The sequence below is a fragment of the Mobula birostris genome, chromosome 30 (assembly GCF_030028105.1).
Source record: "Mobula birostris isolate sMobBir1 chromosome 30, sMobBir1.hap1, whole genome shotgun sequence".
NCBI lineage: Eukaryota > Metazoa > Chordata > Chondrichthyes > Myliobatiformes > Myliobatidae > Mobula > Mobula birostris.
In genome coordinates this window covers 27743721-27766084 of record NC_092399.1, presented here as the reverse complement: position 1 = coordinate 27766084, position 22364 = coordinate 27743721, and positions in this window count along the sequence as shown.

Genomic DNA, 22364 nt, shown 5'->3' with positions numbered 1-22364 from the left:
CCTTCATATCATTGGATCTAAATCTTAGAACTACCTGACTGTCAGCTCTGTAGGAGCTGCTTTACCAGAAAACAGCATGCTAGCGTAGAAGTTAGCATGACGTTATTAGATTAGGTTAGATTAGATTCAACTTTATTGTCATTGTGCTGAGTACAGACACAAAGCCAATGAAATGCATTTAGTATCTGACCAGAAATGCAAAGAGTAGTGCTATTTACAAAATAACTGTGAATAAAAAAAGTGCTACAGCACACAAACATAAAAGTACTGAGACAGTACAATACAGATGCAATACTGCTTAGCGCTGTGATGTGAGGTTCAGCAGTGTCACAGCTTCAGGGAAGAAGCTCTTCCTGTGCCTGCTGGTGCAGGACCGGGGGCTCCTGTAGTGTCTACCGGATGGGAGGAGAGTAAAAAACAGCTCAGGACATTCTGGAATTTAGAGGTCACTCAGAGCCTGTCAGTAACGAGATTGTACGTTCTCCCCGTGAACTGCTTGCTTTTCTTCCCGGTGTTGCTGTTTCATCTCACAGTCCAAAGATATGCTCGTTAGTAGGTTAATTGGTCATTGTAAATTGTCCGCTGATTAAGATAGGGATAGGTTGCTGGGCAGTGTGGTTCATTGGGCTGGAAGGGCCAATTCTGCACTGTATATCTAAATTTAAAAAAAAAATAAAGTTTGCAATGTTTTAAGAAAAACTTTGCAGTCTTTAGGGAGGCTCCCATCTTCGTAATGTCCATTAACAATTGGCCTCGCCGGCGAGATCCAGATCCTAGAAAAGGAATGAGAAGCAAACGGCTTAGTTATGACTTTATAGAGATTCGACAGATTGTAATGGGGAGACTGGAAATAAAGTGAAATAGGAAGTATGAGAAAGACTCAGCAGGCACATCTGCAGAGAGAGACACTGAATCAGTACTTTGGCTTGACAACCTTTCACAGAATTGAGAAAAGTGGGGAAATGAAATATTTTATTATGAAACACTCAGAGCTTCTGGATTTTTCTATTTAAGTTACGTTTACTTCCCACGTTATTGAAAGACTACTGATCAGTCCAGACATTTTGTGCTGTCTATGTAGAGTCTGCAAACTCCCCTTGCATTCGCAAGGGTTTCTCATGCATGTTCTAACTTCCTTCCTCATGCCAAAGACAGAGTGGTTTATAGTGACATTGGTTATAGTAATTACCTTGTGTGCATGTGAGATGCTGGAAAAATCAAGCAAAGTTGATGGGCATATGGGTGGGAATAGATAACCAAAACATTGTATATTGAGCATTGAACACTACAGCACAGAACAGGCCCTTTGGTACATGATGCTGTGCCAAACATTTGCTGCTACCCCTTTCCAAGGCGATGATAAGGGTCAAAGCGTTGTGGCCACTGTCTCCGAAATGCTTGCTCACTGAGAGATCTGACACCTGATCAGGTAACTGCGGGTCAAGTTTTTTTTTAGATGATGAGAACACTCAGTCCTCTTTTATTGTCATTTAGAAATGCATACATGCATTAAGAAATGATACAATGTTTCGCTGGAGTGATATCACAGAAAACAGGACAAGCCAAAGACTAACACTGACAGAACCACATAATTATAACATATAGTTACAGCAGTGAAAAGCAATACCATAATTTGGATGAAGAACAAACCATGGGCACGGTAAAAAAAAGTCTCAAAGTCCCTGAGTTGATCGACTCCCGAGTCCCTGATAGCAGGCGGCAAAAGGGAGAAACTCCCTGCCATAAACCTCCAGGCACCATCAACTTGTCGATGCCTTGGAAGCAGCCGACCACAGCCGACACTGAGTCCGTCCATCCGAAAGCTTTGAGCCTCCGACCAGCCCCTCCGATACAGCCTCCCGAGGTCCTTCGAACTAGCCCCGGCCGCTGAAACAAGCAAAGCCGAGGATTCAGGGCCTTCTGCTCTGGAGATTCCGGTCACCACACAGTAGCAGCGGCAGCGAAGTGGGCATTTCAGAAGTTTTCCAGATGTTCCTCCATACTCTCACGTCCGTCTCCATCAAATCAGAATTGTGCACGGTATCCTACTTGACAGATTACAGATATCACTCACCAGAGAGGCCGCGCGCACTGCGTCGTTTGATAAATGGACTGATGGAGTTGCTTTGTGAGTTGGCAAAGGATCAAAGGCCTTCTTTAATGAATATACCTGTATATATGTCAGTCCCAACAACATAGATAGATGATAAGAGTTAATCTGGGTAGATTGCCACTATCCCACCATCCTACTATCCCACTCACTTGCCCTTCTTCATCCCCCTCTCTGTTTTGTCTGTAAACTCAGTAACCAGGAACATTAAACTTCCAGTCCTCCCCACTCTTTAAACCATAACTGAAACATTGAAACAGTAGGACAGTGCAACTGAATGCATAGCTGGGTGATGGTACAGGTACAGAAGGGAGCACATTAGACTGCTACTGAACTGAAAGCAGTTGTAGACATGATGGGGGAGTGGGGTGTTGTCTTGAACAAGTCGTATGGTTAGTATCTCAACAAAGTCAGGGCCATAATCAGGTATTGTTGTGGAGGGCTTAAGTAACTTGACAGAGAAATGGGATCAGGAAGTGGAAGACAGAAAGATGATACATGAGTTTAGAAGGCAGGGCAATCAAAGGTTAGAAAATAGACAAAAAAGTCTGGTTGTGTTTATTGGAGTCAGTAAACATGCAGATAAGATGAAATTATAGATAGACATGTGGGAGAATGATAATTTAGATTTCAAAAATTGTAGCTTAAAGAGAGGGGAGGACGGACTGGAAGTTTAACATTCCTGGTTACAGGATTTTCAAGCTAAACAGAGAAGGGAATGAGGAAGGCGTAGGGGTGGGATAGTGGCAATATTGGTTATAGAAGCAATTATAGTTATGAACAGGAATGATATGTTAGAAGGACCATCAAATGAGATTCTAAGTATGGAACTAAAGAATAATAAAAGGATCATCTTAACTGTGAAAGTGCTATGGATTTCTAAATACTCTGAGGGCATAAAAGAGCAAATTTCTAGGAAATTATTAATAGGCTCAGAAAGTAATAATAGGGTCTCCAAATGAACCTGAGATTGCCAGAGATAAGATCAGTTTCAAAAGTCAAAAGTCCTAAATTGCTTTGACAAAAATATTTTTCTGCAATATGCTGAATAAGCCCAAAATGCTGAAGTTTCTGAATTTAGTTTAAGATGATGGAGCTGGGTAGGATGAAGAAGGGGTAACAATGGGAGAGAGTGTTTGGGTTTATAATAATCATTCAGTTAGATTTAGTATAGTTATGGAAAAAGATGAAGATAAAATGGGGTTTCAGGATTTAAAATGAGATACGGCTAACTTTTTTAGACTGAGAAATGATGTAGAGAAAGAAAGTTGGAAACAGTGTGAAGTGGTTTCAGAGAAACAGGAAGTATTTGATTAGGAGATTCAAGGGACTCATGTTGAGCATGTTTTCACAGAGAAAGAGAGAGTATCAAATCTAGAATTCCCTTAGATAATGTAGAAGGTTGGGACAAAATGTTGGAAGGAACATCAAATAAGGCTCAATTAGTACTTGAAGGATGGTAATCTAGAGTACATCAGACCTAGTGCCAGCATTAAGATTAGGCTGGTAAGCTATTTTTCTGCTGGCACAGATATAGTGACTGAAGGGCCTCTTTCGGCTTCATAAGTCTTCCATGAATCAACTTTATATAACATGGGAAAACAGATTGTAAATATCTCACTTATTCCATTGCTGCAATAGCTTGCTCTTTGATTTGAAATGCCATATCATGCTGCGTTTTGGGGTTGACAATAGCCTGGAGAGTTAAGGGACATCAATCACAGTGGATGTGGGGCTCCTTAACTGAACAGAGATTAACTGAAATTACTAAAACTGGAATTAAAGCACTAATCACCTGGAATTTTGGGATATGGAGCGCTCGTGTCGCAGATGGTGAAGAACCAGCTGAGGAAGGGAAAATACACAATTAGTGAAAAGGAGAGAAAGAAAGAATTTGCATTTATTTGATGCCACTCATGATCTTTGAATGTCGCGAAGCTCCTTACAGCCAATTACTGGAAGTGTTTTTTGAACTGTAGTCTCTGCGTAATGTTGGAAAAATAGCATTCAATTTGCATACATTGAAATCAGACACATAGCAATGTAGAAATTACCAGATGGTATGACAATCTTATTATGTTTTGGGATGAATATTGTGCAGGTTATCATGTAAAACTCCCTGTTCCTTCCTCCTATAACAGATCAAAGGATATTTGAAGAATATTGTTTTTTCTTTATAATATACTCCCAGACATCATAATTTAAACTGATGATTGTGCTGTTACCTCATTATGGTTTTTGGGACTTTTCTCTGTGTAAGTTGCTGCTGCTTTTTTGCATTACAATGGTGACTATAATTTAAAAGGCAAAATTGGAAAATACTTTATTTTTTCTTATATGTTTCGATGCTGAATTATTTTTCTGTTGCTTTAACCTCTATGCTTGCTGCTTCTACAATAATCCCTCATCCCACCCCAAACGATGACCTCTTCTCCAATCTTGACCCCTCCTCCTCCCCTTGGGTATCTCACTCGCCTTCTGCCTGTTCTGAATTGTTTCATTTTTTCCTGCTGATGGGACATCAATTGTCTCAACTTCACCGCATCTCTCAGTTACTGCAACGTCACCCCTGCTGAATGTACTGCTCTTCACTCTCTCCGTGGCAGTCCCTATTTCACTATCCAACCCCCAGGCAAGAATGATGCTGCTGTAGTCAGGCAGAATAACCTCTACCTGGTTGAGTCCAGACAGCAGCTGTCAGACACTGCTTCGTACTTACCCCTGAACCAGGACCCGATGAAAAGTTATCAGATCACAGTTTCCACTACTATTGCAGACTCATCACCTTTGGAGATTTTGCCTCTACAGCCTTCAAACTGGGAGTTCCCATGCTCCACTCTGCCTGATTCAAGACTCACAAACAAAACAACCCAGTGGGCCCATTGCTTTGCCTGCTCCTGCCCTCCAAGCTCAGTTCTTTGTATCTGGACTCCATCTTGCCACCCTTCCGACCACACAAGCTCTCCTCCCACTTCAACAATGTTCCATTTCCTAGACCCAATGGCACATTTACACTGTGGGCGTTCAGTCCCAGTACACTTCCAAACCCTGTCAGTACGGCTACTGATCTCTCCGGTTCTTTCTAGAACACAAACCCATCCAGTTCCCCTCCACCACCACCTTCTTCTGTCTGGCAGTGCTGGAGCTTAATTCTCTTTTAACTCCTCCAACTTTCTCCAGATCAACAGTATAACCATGTTCATTCACATGGGTCATGACTGTGCTTGCTTTCGCATCGGACAGGTGGAACTCTTGATATTTTAAACCAACACCAGCACTGCTGCCCAAGTATTTTTTCTATTACATTGATGACTGTATTAATGTGTAATTCATCAAAAACTTTGACAAACTTCTACAGATGTGCGGTGGAAAGTGATTTGGCTGCCTGCATTACGGCCTGGTATGGGAAAGCCAATAGTCATAGTCATACTTTATTGATCCCGAGGGAAATTGGTTTTCGTTACAGTTGCACCATAAATAATAAATAGTAATAGAACCATAAATAGTTAAATAGTAATATGTAAGTTATGCCGGTAAATCATGAAATAAGTCCAGGACCAGCCTATTGGCTCAGGGTGTCTGACCCTCCAAGGGAGGAGTTGTAAAGTTTGATGGCCACAGGCCGGAATGACTTCCTACGACGCGCTGTGTTGCATCTCGGTGGAATGAGTCTCTGGCTGAATGTACTCCTGTGCCCAACCAGTACATTATGTAGTGGATGGGAGACATTGACCAAGATGGCATGCAACTTAGACAGCATCCTCTTTTCAGACACCATGCCTCTGAATGAAAACTCCGACAAAATGTGATGGTTTCAGCCCAGTACATTATGGGTAAAGCCCTCCCAACCATTGAGTACATCAACATTATCATAAGAGAGAAGCATCCATCATAAAGATCCTCACCAAAAGAATGACGAGTCCTTTAGAGCTTACGTGGCTGAATTGAAGAAACTGGCCGAACTTTGTCAGTTCAATATGGGCTTGATGATGCACCGACAGATGGTTTAGTATGTGGAATGTTACAATAATGCATTATTAAAATGGTTCCTCACCGAAGCATAACTCACATGTAAAAGAGCTGTTGAAATAGCTGTATTAGTGGAAACAGCAGCCAGAAACACAATTGAGTTGCAGTCAGGAATGAAAGTGAGCACGAACAAAATTGCAATGCCAAACAGAAACCTGCCTGGCTTAACAAATTGTCTTACCATTGTGGTAGGGTCTCACAAAAAGCAGACAAAAATGCAGGTTTAAAGGAAAAACTTGCAGAAAATTCAACACAGTTGTATATGTACAAAAAGCATATAAGGCAGACTGCACAGAGAAGAGAAAAAGATAAAAAAAGTCAAGATGCAGTTTCAAAAAGTACATTAATCTACATGCTGTTGATGAAATGTCTGATAATGATGAGAGTGCCACAGGACTGAGTAGCCTTGAGATTTACCATGTGAAAACTAACAAGAGACAAGCAAGATGTCCTACACTAGAAGTGAACAGAAAACTGATTAATATGGAATTGGACACAGGCTCAGATGTTTCAGTCATTCTACAAAATGAGCTTGAATGGCATTTCAAAGATATTGAACTGAAGGCTGCAGATGTCCAACTGAGAACTTATACTGGAGAAAAGATAATTGCTGTGGGAATGATATTTGTAACAGTGAAATACAACAGCCAGTAAGGCAAGTTGTGCTTCATTTATGGTGAAAACAAGAGTGTCAACGTTGCAGTGCTGTGGTTGGCTGATACAACTACAAATTGATTGCAGATCCATCCACCATTTGCATGTAACATCCCCTGCAATAGAGTCAGCTGAAAGCAAATTAAGAAAGGTACTGTATGATGCCACAACAAGATTTAAGGAAGGCCTTGCAGAATTCAAATATATCAAGGTAAAATAGTGTTAAATGATAATGCTAGACCCAAATTTTACAAAGTCCATCTAGTTCCTTATACCATCAAATAGCCAATGAATTAGATTGCATGGAAGCTGAATGAGTTTTTTTCTAGGTTGAGTGGAGCCCATGGGCAATGCCAGTGGTCCCAGTAGCAAAGAAGAACAGGGCTATCAGGATCTCATGGTGATTTTACAGTCAGCATCAACCTAGTACTGAAGGTAGATCCTCTGTGCAGGATAGAGGATATATTTGCAAAACCTTTCTGGAGGTAAACTCTTCAGCAATGTGGATTTAGCTGAAGCCTACCTACAGATGGAGATGGAAGAAGAGTCTGAAGTGTTGCTCACACTAAGCACTCACAAAGGGCTTTATTGCTAAATAGGCTTATTTTTGAAAAAGCATCTGCACCTGCAATCTGGCAAGAAGTTATGGGCCAAGTGCTGCAAGACTGCTCAGGCACTCAGTGATACCTGGAAACCATCAATATGACTGACAAGGACGACAAAGAATTTCTCCCAAATCTCTAAACAATGTTAAAAAGATTAGAAGATTAGGGGAACACACATCAAAGTTGCTGGTGAACGCAGCAGGCCAGGTAGCATCTCTAGGAAGAGGTACAGTCGACGTTTCAGGCCGAGACCCTTCGTCAGGACTAACTGAAGGAAGAGTTAGTAAGAGATTTGAAAGTGGGAGGGGGAGGGGGAGATCCAAAATAATAGGAGAAGACAGGAGGGGGAGGGATGGAGCCAAGAGCTGGACAGGTGATTGGCAAAAGGGATATGAGAGGATCATGGGACAGGAGGTCCGGGGAGAAAGACAAGGGGGGGGAACCAGAGGATGGGCAAAGGGTATAGTCAGAGGGACAGCGGGAGAAAAAGGAGAGTGAATGTGTATATAAAAATAAATAACGGATGGGGTACGAGGGAGAGGTGGGGCATTAGCAGAAGTTAGAGAAGTCAATGTTCATGCCATCAGGTTGGAGGCTACCCAGACGGAATATAAGTTGTTGTTCCTCCAACCTGAGTGTGGCTTCATCTTTACAGTAGAGGAGGCCATGGATAGACATGTCAGAATGGGAATGGGATGTGCAATTAAAATGTGTAGCCACTGGGAGATCCTGCTTCCTCTGGCGGACAGAGCGTAGGTGTTCAGATTAGGGGCTTAGACCACATTGCAATAAGTGTGAATTCTTTAAACTAAACATCACTTACTGTGACTTACTGTTCCAAGGCTAAAGGATGTGTCACAGTTGAGGTCGTTTCTAGGATTGTCAGTTACCTTAACACTGTAACAGCTTCCTACCAAACCTGGCTAATGTTCTTCAACCCTTGAACTCATTACTACAGAGTGAGAATACATGGCAATAGGCAAGCAGTGTGAGGTAGCTTTCTAAAAGGAATATAAAAATTGATATCAGGCACTGTACTTGCTCACTATAACCCACATTGTCCAGTGAAGCTTGCCTGTGATGCCTCTCCTTATGGTATAGGTGCATTCTTGTCTCATATTATGAGTGATGGAAGTGAATACCCCACACCCTTTACATTATGTTCACTCACTACTGCAGAGCAAAATTACTGTCAAATTGATGGGAAGGCCTTGAGTCTGGTTTGGGATGTAAAACGTTTCAACTAGTTCTTGTGTGGATAAGAGTCTACCCTCATTACTGATCATCAACCACTAGTGCCCAGTTTCAATCCCCAGAAGGAAGTTCTACTAACAGCAGCAACATGAATACAGCGGTGAGCTCTGTTTCTTGGAGGACACAGTTAGAAGATGCAATTCAAGAGGTCAACTAATGCTGATAGGTTGCCCTTTGGAAAAGCAAATACCTGGAAAATTTCCTCTTGATGTATCATCCCTAATGTCAATTGGAAGTCTCCCTATTATGGCAGAGATTATCCAAAGGGAAACCAGAAATGACCACACACTGTCTCGGGAGTACCTGGCAACCCAAAATGGCTGCAACATGCAGTCGAAACTCTAGTTCCCCCATTTTTGCCAGCACCGGAATGAACTTGTCCTTGAGAGGAGTTGTTGTATGTGGGGGTTGGCAGTTGTTGTATCATCCAAGCTGAGAGCTGAAGTGTTGGAGGAGTTACATGCTGGTCATCAAAGCATGGTCAAAATGAAAGCATTGGCTCGAAGGTTTGCCAGGTGGCCTGGAATAGATCAGCAGATCAAGCAGCTTGCCAAGCTCTGTTTAGGATACAAATAAGTCCAGAAGTTGCCAAGAGCAGCGCCTCTCCCTCCGTGGGAATGGCCTGCATTGCCCTGGCAGAAGATCCATGTGGATTTTGCTGGACCATTCATGGACAACAATGTCTTAGTAGCAGTGGATGTAGCTAAGGGAAGGAGAACGTCGACTCAGACCTTGAGAGGCCTGCGTCAGGCATTTTCATGCCTCACAAGGCGCAGATTGGAAGTCTGTGTGGGGCGCCACTCCTCGCACAGACACTAGAGCAATGTGTGGTTAAGTGCCTTGCTCAAGGGCACAAACACGCTGCCACAGCTGAGGCTCGAAATAGCGACCTTGAGATAACTAGATGTAGCTAAAAAGTGGCTAAAAGTGTTTCCAATAGGGTCCACTACAGTCTTGCACACTGCTGATGTGTTGGGAAGCCTCTTCTGAAGAACTGGTGTTCCAGAACACTTAGTGACAATGGATCACAGTTTGTTGCAGAACAACTTCAGTCACTCCTGAAAATGAATAAAATACAACATATGTCATCCGTGCCGTACTACCCTGCAAAAAATCACTTGCAGAAAGGTCTGTCCAGAGTCTACCAAATGCATTGCGAGTAGTTGAAGAGCACACTGCCCTGACATTGAATCAGAAGATCACCAATCTTCTCTTTGCATATTGCAATGCAACACACTCCTCGACCAACAAATCATCAGCTATACTGTTCCTGGGTTGTCCGCTGCACTCGCACTTGGATCTCTTCCAACCAAATATCAGAGTACAGGCAGCTGAGGCAAATTAAGGGCTCCTCAAAAAAGGAGATTTGATGTTTCACTCCTGGACAAGCAGTGAAGATGATCAAAAATGCCTGCTTGGAGAGATTAAGGATAGAACTGGACCTCTCTCCTACACAGCAGAGATCGTGTCTGTTGTCATCTAGAGATGACACACAGTACAATTTAAGATAGCAAATCAATTGTTAGGAGAAGAAAGGTGTCCTGAGCTATCAGTACCACTTCCTGCAGTCCCAGAGTCAATTCCTACAATCATCACGGAGGTGGTCCCAGAATCTGAGCTTGTTTCATAGCCAAAAGTCTCACCTGCTAAACAAAATGACCATCCCCACCCCATCAGGAAAGATGCTGTTGCACACAAGTAAGAAATCCTTCACAGTGATTAAACCTTTAGGCCTGAATGGGAAAATTTAGAATTTACTATGCTGTGAATGTCTATATAGTAGCTGTATTATGTGATATAAATATGATGACTAGAGAGCAATACGTTATATATTTGCTACGATGTATTCTAGATTGAGTTGTAATTTATAGTTAAGCAGGGAGGAGTGTTGTGCTATTAATATTTCAGTAATATATGACTAATAGTTAATATGTTGTTTGATTAAGCATTATGCCTCCATGTCATATGTGAGTACACTAGTTTTCCAGTTCCTGTGTTTTTCTTTCAATTAGTTTCTGGAGTTACAACATATAACAATTATTGCTTCCAAGAAGGAGAAGTCTAGAACTCCATCTCCTGCAGACTCCCCTTCAAGTTATGCATCTTCCTCAACTGAAAATGATTCAACGAAGTCAAAGTAAATTTTGTTATCAATTTATTATTGTCACCATAAACTACCTTGACATTCATTTCCTTGCAGGCATTTGCAGGATAATAAAGAAATACAATAACATTTATGATAAACTATATGTAAATAAAGATGACAAATCGACAATGTGCAAACAAAGTCAAAGTGTGCATGTAAATAAATAAATAAACAAACAAGGCTTCAATCGTACTGAATGTGGTAATCTGCCTCAGTGACTATTGTCCAGTGGCACTTACAGCCACTGGGATGAAGTCTTTTGAGAGGTTGGTCATGAAACATATCAATTCCTGACTGAGGGGTGGCTTATACGTATCTGCTCCAATTTGCCTACTGTCTCATCAGGTCAACAGCAGGTGCCATTTCATTGGCTCTTCACTTAGCCCTAGAACATCTGGACAGTGAAGATGCATATATTAGGTTGCTTTTCACTGAACACAGCACTGCATTCAACACTATCATCTCCTCAATAAGCTCCAACACCTAGGCCTTGTGCATCTGGATCTTCAGTGTCATTACTTGCAGACTCATTCAGTTTGGATTGGCAACAGCACCTCCAAAATCACCACCTGCACAGGTGCACCACAAGCCTGTGGTCTAGTTCTCGCTACAGGCAAGTGTGGATTTCACCATCTGCTGAGGATTTGAAAATGGAACCAAACATCAAGCAACCATCAAAAAATGCCCTTGCTTCTGATCTTATGGTAGAAGCAAATTCATCGATGAAGCCGTTGAATATGGTTTGAGCTATAATATTGTTCTGTAAACTTCCTGCAAGAAAACCTGGATAACACCGATGTACTCTTCATTGAAGGTGGGCTGAAACTCTTGAAATCCATGCCTATAGTATCTTCATATGTCACATCAGTTCAAAAAGGTTGCTCACAATCACCCTCTAAAGAGCAAATAAGCATTGGCAATATACATCGAATATGAATGAATAAACTAAGTAACTCATTTAGGAATTCACTCAATGATTCAGGAACAGCTTCTTCCCCTCTGTCATCTGATTTCGGAATAGGCATTGAACCCATGAACACAACATCACTACTTGATTAAACTTCTATTTTTTCACAACTTATTTAATTTAACTATAGCATGTATATGTTTACTCTAATTCACTGTTTTTATTATCATGCATTGTATTGTACTGCTGCTGCAAAGACAGCAAATTTCATGACATATGCTGGTGACATTAATCCCCCTGATTCTGATTCATTCGAAGTTCCCCTTTTGAATATTATGGTCACTCATACTTGGTCTCAGCGCCTTCCTCCTCAGTGTTAAAGAATTCACAGCATTTGGCTTGGATATACTGCACAGTAAGAGGCCCTTCCGGCCCACTGAGGCAGTGCTGACCAACAACACCATGTAACCGATCAACCTACTAACCTGTAGATCTTTGTAATGTGGGAGGAAATGAGAGCACCCGGAGGAAACCCACACGGTCATGGGGAGAATGTAAAGACTCCTTACAGAGAGTGGTGGAAATTAACTTGGATCACTGACACTGTAATATTTTACATATTCCTTTACATCTTCATTTTCATGTGGAATTTCTATGGCGTATTTGATGATGCAATTAAATTACATTTTTCTATTCTCTTTAGAGATAATAAAAAACACACTTATTGGGCTGCTTGCATTGATCGTTTGCTTCTGACTGCGTCATTCTTGTTCCATCTTATCAATATTTTGTGATTGAACCATTAACAGATGGCAGTACAGTGATGACTCTTCCATGAGTGCAATTCTAATCAGGAGATAATGTGATTCCACAGAATAATTACCTCCAGGGCTTTCCATATATTGGAAAAGGGGGACTTTATTTTCAGGAGAACTCCATTTGGAAATCCTATACTTCTCTTTAAATCATTGATCCCGCTGGTGTTTTATGGAATTTACGCCAAAAAGAATCTCTTTCTTTTCCCCAAAATAGTGCCAATTATTGTTTCTGTCTCCAAATAGGATGGACGTAGTCTTAAAACAATCCTGAAGCAAAGGTCACATTTACAAGGCTCACTTCGCATTTGCTCCATGTAGGCTAAAAATATTTTAACAGCGCAGGCTTACTTGGATCACTTAGCAGGGAGAAAGATACAAATTGCTGCATGCGTTAAAATACCACATCACTCTCCTCAGTGGACTGGAAGTATCAAGAGGGAAGAAATTTGTCCTAGGCTGGTTATACAAACCACATGATGAAGTAGAAGCTGGAAACTAAAGCATTTCACTGTATAATATGTGGCTGTTCCTATGTTCGTGTTCAGCACAAGTAATAATGTAGGAATTTCTGATATGTATTTAATTCATCTGTTTATGTTCCAATATTTATGCAATGTGTTACAACTGGAAAAGACACTGCTTCAGCTTAATCAGAGCCAGAGTACTACATCTGAAAATGATAAGTGAGGTGTGAAATTTGACTCACTTAAGTATTTGAATATGGTTTGGCACAAGTCAGGGATACGACACACTGCAATACAATGCACACATCTTTTAGTATGAAAATAAAAACTATTGCTCCCATTGAACTTCAAATTACATGGTTCAATTTAATATCAGAGAATGTATACAGTATACAACCTGAAATTCTTACTCTTTGTGGACATCCACAAAATAAGAGACCCAATAGAATGACTGATAGAAACATCAAAACTCCAAAGATTAATCAATAAAAAAAAGTCATGGAACAATATAGATTCACTTGGATTAGATAGTAGAGCTCAGATAATCTACAATCCTATTGTTTGGAAGTGCCAATATCTCAGTTTCTGGTGTACCTTGCTCTTTTTTCCCATGTTCTTTTTAAACCCTCTGGGACCCTGTTGCTATGCTCCTTGTAAGCTCACTGTGACCCCAATACCATGTTCCTTTTAACACTGGTGAACCCCATTCTGGTGCTGCTTGTAAAGTTACAATGGGTCCTGTTCACACAGCCATGTTGACCTCATCTGGGGCCCGTTCACACCCTCCGATAAATGCACCACATCCTCAGTCACAAGCTCCTTAACAATACACTAGAATCTCACATTCCCTATGCTACTATTAACCCGCTTTGGGCCCTTTTTTTGGCATACCTTTTACACTCACAATATTCATTGGTAAATTGATTTTTATTGCCATGTAACACCCAAAACAAAAATTGATTGAAATTGTGTTGGTGCCTTAATCAACTGAAAAAGCTGCCAGTTTGGCATTACCAAAGGGTGTGTCAGGTTATCAGACCCTTACAGAAGCTTGATTGTAAATTGAGATTACCCAAACAGGGGCTGAATTCTTTCACACAGATTATGTAACTTTTTTGTTTCAAATATGATTTTACTACGAAGCTAACCACAATTGGACCCTATGATTTACATTTTGATGGTGTGGTTTTGGGCCACTTGAGCAATCTGGTGCATTGATGTCTCTGAGGGAGCTTGGTGAGGTTTAGAGCAGAGTGTGCAGCCAAAAGGCCAAGAAACTTGTAGTTGGGGCACAAGCCCATTATCGACTTCATTTCGCACTGGTCTCACCAATTAAAGTATCAAGCTAGGTTAAAATCAACGAGGACGAGAGTGGAAGATGAACAGTTGTGTGGCGCCATCTGCCTGTGTTTGATGGGTCTCTCTCTCTCAGTTTGCTGCTGCCAAAGGAAGGTTCCTGTATTTGTCTGGGTTCTCCTTCCCTCTTGCTCATAGCTGCCAGAGTCTGGGTACTCCTTTTTTATTGCCACTTTGTGCGATCTTGATTGGGGCAAATTGTTCCTGCGGCCTGCAATCAATGAACGACACAGTGCGAAATTAAACTGAACTGAACTAAACTAAACATGCCTGGACTGCATCAAGGACTCTGTGGTTTGATGTCTTATATTGTGTGTGTTTTACCTCCTTTTTGGTATTTGGGATATTTGTTCTAATTTTTTTGTATGTTGGGTTTTTTGAATGGGTTCCATGGTGTTTCTTTGTTCTTTGGCTGTCTGCAAGAAGAATCTCAGAGTTATATACTGCAGACATACCTTGATAATAAACATACTTTGAATCTTTGAATTTTTGAATCTTAAATGGTGAATTTTTTCTTATCTAGAGTATTCATCTTTGGGATGTACAGTAGGTATCACTATAAACGGTAGGATTTATTTCTTGTCTTCTTGAATCACTTCAGTTCTTCTGCTGAAGGAGCCCACAATGCTTTTTAGGAGGTAGTTCTCTTTCACCGAAGGACCAGACATATATTTTTAGGTCAATATACATAAAAAGTTAGAGGAACTCAGCAGGTCAGGCAACATCTATGGAGGGAAATAAACAATATTTTGTGCCTGAAACAATGACTGTTCATTTCCCTTCATAGCCTGCTGAGTTCCTTAAGCGTTTTATGAGTGCAGTTCAAGATTTGCAGCATATGTAAAATCTAAGGTTGATGTGCAGCTTTGAGGTGTACCTGTAGGTGGCAGCATTCCCATGCAACTGCAGCTCGATTTTGGAAGTAGAGATTGCGCATTTGAGAGTTGCCTTTGGAATAGCCTAGATGAGTAACTACTGTAAATTTAACAAATTTTTAACGTCTGACTTGAGCATTTGCAACAAAGCACTACACTGCCAGAGATGCAGACACCAGGAAATCTGCAGGTGCTGGAAATTCAAGCAACACACACAAAAAATGCTGGTGGAACGCAGCAGGCTAGGCACCATTTATAGAAAGAGGTACAGCCGACATTTCGAGCTGGGACCCTTCGTCAGGACTATCTTTGCCATGGAATACTGAATGGAAAGAGAGCTTGTCTCCCTCTCAGATGGACCATATGGTACTGCTTCAAAGAGTGGTGTTATCCCTGGTATCTAAACCAATGGTTCTCCCTCACTCAGCATCACTGAACCTGATTATCTGGCCATTATTATGCTTTTGTTTGGAAACTTACTGCGCGTTTGAAACTTTGGAATTGGAACTGGATTATTATTGTGACATGTCAGTGAAAAGCTTGTCTCAAATATTGATCATACAGACAAATCATTACACAGTGCATTGAAGTAGAACAAGGTAAAACATTAATAGATTGTAGAATGAAGTGTAAAACTTATAAAAAGTGTGCAGTGCAGGTAAAAATAAGGTGCAAAATCATAACGAGGTAGATAATAAGGTCAAGAATCCATCTTATTGTACTAGGGAACAATTTAATAGTCTTCTAACAGTAGGGTGGAAGCTGCTTTAGAGCCTGGGAGAGCATACTTTCAAGCTTTTGCTTCTTCTGTCCGATAGAATCAGATCGGGTTTAGCATCTCCGGCACATGTTGTGAAATTAGTTGTATTTGCAGCAACATTAAAACATAATAATAGAAAACAAACTGTGAATTGCACTAAATATATATATATGTGTGTGTGTGTTTAAATTAAATAAATAGTGCAAAAATGAAAATAATAAAAGAATGAGGTAGTGTTCATGGGTTCAATGACCATTCTGAAATCAGGTGGAGGAAGGGAGGAAGCCTTTCCTGAATCACTGAGCGTGTGCCTTCAGGCTTCTGTATCTCTTTCCTGATGATAGTAAATCATGATCTGGACAATAGATGTCCTGAATGATGGATGCTGCATTTCTGAGGCATTGCTCCCTGAAGATGTGCTGGATACCACAGAGGCCATTGTCCATGATGGAGCTGGCCAAGTTTACAACTCTCTGCAGCTATCTTGGTCCTGTGCAGTAGCACCTTCCCCCATGTACTCTTCACAGTACATCTGTAGAAATTGGTGTCTTTGGTGACACACCAAATCTCATCAGAGTCTGAATGAAATAGAGCTGCTGTCTTGCCTTCTTTGTAGCTGCATCGATGTGATAAAATGGAAGAAAGGGGAAGAGATAATGTCTGGGGTGGGTGGGGTATTCAATTAGGCTGGCTACATTACTGATGCAGCAAGAATATAGACAGAGTTCGTGGAGACGAGGCTGGATTCTGTGATGTTCTGAGCTGTACCTACAAGTCCCTAGGGTTTCTTTCAGCCATTGACAGAGCTCTAGCCAATCAAGTCATTGTCCATCCAGGTAGGGTGCTTTCCTCTGATAAAGATTGGTAAGAGTTGATGTTCCATTCATGTGAGGTGCACTAGTGTAGGTAAGATTTTTGAGAGAAACAGCAGTCAATCAGAAAGCTTTTGAGACATGATGAAAACTGTGCACTTTTAACCAGTGTTATAATGGTTGCAAGCTAATTCCACTTCCAAATCTCAGTTCCGTTGAAACCATAGGAGGGTGTTTCACTTTTAGTGCAAGCGCCCAGGGATGAGCATTCGGCCATAGATGAGGATGTTGTGGTGTTATCATGTTTTTTGTATCTCGGGTTGTCCATTTGAAGTACAGACCTAGTTTAGAATTACCTAAGTCTAAGTCATAGAATACTTCAGCACAGAACCAGGCCTTGCGGCCCAACTAGACTGTACCAAGTTATTATTCTTCCTAGTCCTGTGGACCTGCACCTGGACCAGAGCCCTCCTTGCCTCTCTGTATCTATCCAAACTTTTCCTAAATCTTGAAATGCAGCCCACATCCATCACTTCAGCTGGCAGCTCATTTCACACCCTCAGCACCCTCTGAGTGAAGAAGATCAGAATCAGAATCAGGTTCAATATCATTGGGATATGTCATGAAATTTGTTGTTTTGTGGCAGCAGTACGTTGCAGGGGTGTATGGGGTGTCAGGGAGTGGTAGCACGTCTGATGGGGGAACATGTTGAGTCCTTTCCAAGGCGGTTTGTCCACCTTTGGTCCCCACCTGGCACTCAGCTCTCATCTGTGGCTCCTCGTAGCTGTTTGCATGTGGCAGCGGCCACACCCTGGGCAACGGCTTCGACAAGCCGGCTAAACCAGATGAGGGTAGCAGACAGGTCTCAAACCCTCGGTGAGATAGGGAGATGTCCATCCTAGCATGAGAAACCAGACTCCAGTGGATTGAGCGGACGAGACCAATGGAAGGTCCAACGGTCAAGAAGGCGGTCTCTGCAAGCGTCGTGGAACGTGTAGAGCAGGACAAGACACAGAAGACATCCTGGTCATCCACTGCGCCTAGTTCCATCTCCAGCCATCTCGACTCTGTCTTGCCACTGGATCCAGATGGGAATTGGGAACAGAGAGTGAGGCTGACGCTACGCAACTCTCCCTCACTTAAATCCAAATCACGCGCTAGTCTCGACACCAACAATGGTGTTGAAGTCTTCATCAACGACGATGATGGACAAACAGCAACAACAACATTGCAGTACATTATAAGTAAAGCAAATTAAGCAAATTACAATGTTATATATATATAAATTAATTAGTGTAAAATGAGAGGAACAACTGCTGAGGTAGTGGTCATGGGTTTATTGTACATTCAGAAATCAAGTTCCCCCTCAGTTTCCCCTTAAATATTTCACCTTTTACCCTTATCCTATGACCTCTTATTCTTGCCTTACCCAACCTCAGTGTAAGTAGCCTGCTTGCATTTACTCTATCTATACCCCTCATAATTTTGTGAAATAAATTTTATTTTAGCAAATCTTCCATTATTCTCCTACACTACTGGAAATAATGTCCTAACCTACTCAACCTTTTCCTATAAATCAGATCCTCAAGTCCCAGGAACATCCATGTAAACTTACTCCTTGTAAAGTCGTGAATAGGCTGAAGACAATGCTCAAGCAAAATAAACTTATTTGTTAATTTTGATAAGTTTTCAAGCTTTTTGTTTGGTGAGTGTATAGCCATTGCAAGCAACGTCCTCCCTCCTTTCATTCAGAATATTCTGAACTTAGTGATCTTGAAGTATTCCCTTCCAATATTGATAACCAAAAAGGCCCAAAATCTTGTTGCTGCATTGTATCAGAGCAAAAAGGATTTAGCAGTAATGCGGTCACTTAAGGGAGAGTGATGTTTCTCAAAGGCGTCTTCAGGTGGCTGATCTGGGATCCACATATTCTGAGTGGCTTCCACACATGACAACCCTGCCCCCTTCAGCACCTGCTGGTTGCCATGCCACCTGACCTGGGAGGTTGGGGTGTACTCCCTTAATGGAGAGCATCTGTGCGTGTCTTTGCTTAACGGGGGAGGCTGATGTAAGAGCAGCCACCACACGCTCTTTGACGCTTCAGGGCCAGGATCTAATGCCATGGAATACAAGATGGCTGGGGACCCTTCACTACTACAGCCTTTCTCTGCCTTCACTGCCATTGTGATGTGCCATCATTTCCCACCAGCTGCACCACTGAGGTCTTGGCTGGATTGCTCAGCATCTGGAACCTCCCCCTTGACCTTAAGGCCAAGGGTGACCCTACCAGGAGCTAAGAGCCGGACGGCTAAACTCCAGACAGCATTGCTCTCGGAATCTCAGGAATTCACGAGCTTTTCCACCACAAGTGACGATCTCAGAGAAGACTGAGAGGATTTACCACAGAGCCAAAGGATGGTTATTAGAGAAGCTCTGACAAACCAGGAATGTACAGTACAGAGAATGAATTCAGATTTGGTAGTTAGCGACAAAATCACCAGTGGCAGGGAAATAAGGGAGGGCCACAAGACAGATGTTGGAGGAATGCAGAGCCTCAGGAGACTTGTCACAGTGCAAAGGTCTACAGTTTTTGGGAGGAAGGACTACGGCAGAGACTTGAACATGAGAATTAAATTATTTCCAGCCCAGCCTCTCAACTGAATGTGTGACAAGAATACACATAGATAAGATGTTAGCTGTCCTGTGTGATCAGCAGTTGGTCTGCCACCTGTCTTCGGGAGAGAGAGAGATGAGGAAGACAATGGAGCAGCATTTGGAGATGTGTAATGAAGGGACGGGAGAGAGAGCTGTCTAGAGCGGCTCCCCCTTTGAACCCTGAACTGTTTGAAGTGATGGACAGGCGATACCCCAGCAGGGGGATAAAAAGGGACAGGTTCGCTAAGGCAGGACACCCACGACACCATGAGGTAACGAGACCCTGGAAGCGGTGCCCCCCCGCAAGTTGGCGGGAGTCGTTTGGAAGGCTGGTGGCGGAACCAAGCCATAGACGCACAGGGTGGAAAGGCACAATCAGCGGGAACCTGGTGTGTGTCCACCCTTGCTTGGGTGCCAGGTTCACTGCAGAGGATCGACCGCATCCGGAGGAGGGGTCACAGTTGGTGACCTCAGGTGACATCACAAAGGACTCGCCCGAAAGCTGCTTGTGAGCAATATCGCAGGTCTGTGTGTGGAAGCCGTTTTGAATGATCATTCGTTCTTGTTCTCTCTCTCCTTCCCCCCATATTGTCCATCGCCATGGCAACGATTACTGCGAACTGAACTAAATTGGACTGAACTTTGCGTCACTTTGAAATTGGTCATTTACCCCTAGACAACGATAGAGCTTGATTGATCCTGTTATCTTAATTCTGTGCACATGTGTGTTTATCATTGCTGAACTGTTGCATTTATTATCCTTTCGATTACTGTGTTGCTTGTTTCTTTAATAAAACTTTCTTAGTTCTAGTAATCCAGACTCCAACTGAGTGATCCATTTCTGCTGGTTTGGCAACCCAGTTACGGGGTACGTAACAAATGATATCGGTATTTGTAAGTAGGATGCCGTGCACAATCCTGATTTGATGGAGACAGACGTGAGAAGCACGGAGAAACATCTAGAGAAACTTCTGAAATTCCCGGTTCGCTGCCGCTGCCACTATGCGATCGAGAATCTCCAGAGGGGAAGGCCCCAAATCCTCAGCTTTGCCTGTTGCTGGCGGCCGGGATTGGGGTTGAAACGTTCGGCAGAGATGGTGCTCGGTGCTCGGTGTCGGAGGGCTGGTCGGAGGCTCGAAGTTTTCAGACGGACTCAGAGTCGGACTGTGGTCGGGTGCTTCCAGGATGCTGCATCGGCAAGTTTGTGGCGCTGGAAGCTCATGGCAGGGAGAGTTTCTCCCTTCTACCGTCTGCGTGAGATGATGGGACTTTGAAGAGATTTTGAGACTTTTTTTTTACCATGGTCTGTTCTTCATCAAGTTATGGTATTGCTTGCACTGTTGTAACTATATGTCATAATTATGTGGTTTTTGTCAGTTTTTCAGTCTTGGTCTGTCTTGTGCTTCTGTGATATCACACTGGAGGAACATTATATCATTTCTTAATGCATGCATTACTAAATGTCAATAAAAGAGTACTGTGTGTCCTCATAATCTAATCTAATTTGAATTATTCATATTGAATATGGAGAAATTGATTCTCAGGGTTGTATATGGTGACATATATGTACTTCGATAATAAATTTAGTTTGAAATTTGAATTTTGATATGTTTTACAACCTTAATCAACTAATGTAATTCTGGAACAGGAGTTAAAGATAATATAACTTAATGCTGGATGTAAGTATTGTGTATGTTCATAACTCTGCTCATCATGAATGAAAAGAACAATGTCTCAGGCACCTATACGAAGGCGTTTGATCAGCATCCCAAAGTTCCTTTAGCTATAAACACTGTACTGTTCTCTGTGATCATTGCAACTAACATCAGTGCTTCAAGATCAAGATCTCTCTGCTTCACAACTAGATGGAGATTGGAACGGGCTTCAGCTGAAAGATTTCGGATTTAACTAATGGAGCAGCTTGTTCTTTTATTCTCCAGGCCTGAGTCATGTTTCCATACTGCTTTGTCAGCAGAAGCTGTACCTGACATTCTCATTCTACTGCAATCACGCCAAACATGATTTCACCGGAATACCTCAGTCCAGTTGTTGCTGTCAAAATACAAATAACAAAAATCTGCTTCCATTGCTTCTGGAGCATTCACATAACAGCAAGAATGATGTCAAGCTTCATTTCACGAAGAAAACAAAACTAGTGTCCTTCAGACTTTGGTCATGCAGACTAGCAGATTTTCTGGATTATTTGGATGCTGCTCCTTTTAATACACAAACCACATTTATTTCAAATTTTCCAATGAATCTTGTGGGTTTAAAGAGAGCGGGAAATACTGTATACTAAGACTCTGGACAATGACTCTGACTGCAAACCTACCAGCATTACTGATCCTAATTGGTTAGTTGTGTCGCGTGTACTGACATACAGTGAAAAGCTTTGTTTTGTTTGCCATCTCTTCAGATCATTTCAAAATGCAAGCACATCCAGGGAGTACTGAGGTTGAATCAATAACAGGATGCAGAATGTAGTGGTACAGGAAAAAAATGCAGCACAGGTAAGCAAAGAAGGAGCAAAGGCTGTCAGGAATAGACTGAGAGATCAGCAACTTCCTTGAGCCTAGTGAAGTATCTTCTACCTGATGGAAAGTGCCAAAGGGAGATTCCAACATCTATAATCCCTTGAGGTTCCACTGATCGAAGGAAGCTACTTTGTCAGGAATGCTGAGTGAGTGGGTGGGTAGAAAGGAGGAAGGGAGCTTGTCTTGCTGCTGTTGTTTTGTTTTGTTGCTTGCTGCCTTCTGTGTTGTTCTGCCGAGCCTTGTGGGCATTGGGCATTGGGCAAAGTCTACCCCTGCCCCACACCACCATCTCAATACATTGTTATGTTGTATTGGCTGTTAACACATACAAGGCCTTTCATTGTATATTTCAATGTAAAATTTAGAAATAAAAGAATCTGTGTCT